The sequence below is a fragment of the Aulostomus chinensis genome, chromosome 1, assembly GCF_037954235.1.
Source record: "Aulostomus chinensis isolate RoL2024-O1b breed Wild chromosome 1, RoL_Achi_v1.0, whole genome shotgun sequence".
NCBI lineage: Eukaryota > Metazoa > Chordata > Actinopteri > Syngnathiformes > Aulostomidae > Aulostomus > Aulostomus chinensis.
Genome location: NC_141320.1, coordinates 175,001 through 175,950, shown reverse-complemented (window position 1 = coordinate 175,950; position 950 = coordinate 175,001). Strand labels below are relative to the sequence as shown.

General features: G+C 45.4%; 1 protein-coding gene across 1 annotated transcript in view; it reads left to right on the top strand.

Moving 5' to 3' along the window:
* Nucleotides 1-466: 466 nt before the first annotated feature.
* LOC147269878 (NACHT, LRR and PYD domains-containing protein 3-like) overlaps nucleotides 467-950 on the top strand; it is a 15,190-nt gene continuing 14,706 nt past the window's right edge. Inside the window, exon 1 of the mRNA XM_086204886.1 lies at nucleotides 467-604. The gene's annotated coding sequence lies outside the window, so the exon portion shown is untranslated. The remainder of the gene's footprint in view (nucleotides 605-950) is intronic.

Genomic DNA, 950 nt, shown 5'->3' with positions numbered 1-950 from the left:
ACTGGGATGCAAGAGGGGCGCCACCAGAAAGCTCTTCAACCTTTCTCCTCATTTGATGCTGCAAAACCTTGAGAGAAGCCCAGATTCTTGACCTCTTTTTCATCCTGATTTCATTTCTTCTTGTGTTCCTTTGTTCCTCTCAACCAGAGCTGACTGACATCTTCTATTATCAGCCAGAGTTCCTGTGTCATTGTGGAGATCTGAATGGACTCATCAGGTTTCTGATGAAGACGTGAATTGCAGACGTCTGCAAAGGTGTATTTTAGATGTCTTTAACTTGAGCTGGGATGTCTTGAAGAAGCGTCTCTACCTGTCAAAATGGTGGTGATCTCTTTCTCCACCACACTGCCTGCCGGAGGGAGGTTTGACTGGGAGAAATGCTCCTCCTGATATCTCTGCTCTGATCTCTGATAAGAGCTCGACTAAAGCAGCTGCACTTGGACTCTGTCCTTTATTCTCCTGTTGTCATGGTGATGACCAGAGTCCAGTCATGTGATGTTGTTCAGGCTGTTCTATTACAGGCACAGGTGACCATAATTTAATAGAAGTTTATTTCACCTCGTCTGCTCTGTGGATCGAGATCTTTTCTCTGTGAGAAACTTTGGTAAGTGACAGTTTTTAGCGTCGTGAGTTCAACAGATCTGGAATCAGAAGATTAAAAGGTTGATCAACCGTCATTTGACCGTCCAATCAAGATGTTTGTGGTTTAAATGGAGTTTCACCTGTGCTGACGTCCTGGACGTTACCTGAGTGTCCTGCCTGGACTCTCCCACCATCTCAGTGATTATTGGTGTCCAGATGAAGGATTTCAAAAAGCTGAAAGTTCTGAAATGTGACCTGGTGAGAGATCAATGAGTGTGTGTGTGTGTGTGTGTGTGTGTGTGTGTGTGTGTGTGTGTGTGTGTGTGTGTGTGAGTGTGAGGGTGAGGGTGAGTGTGTGTGAGTGTGTG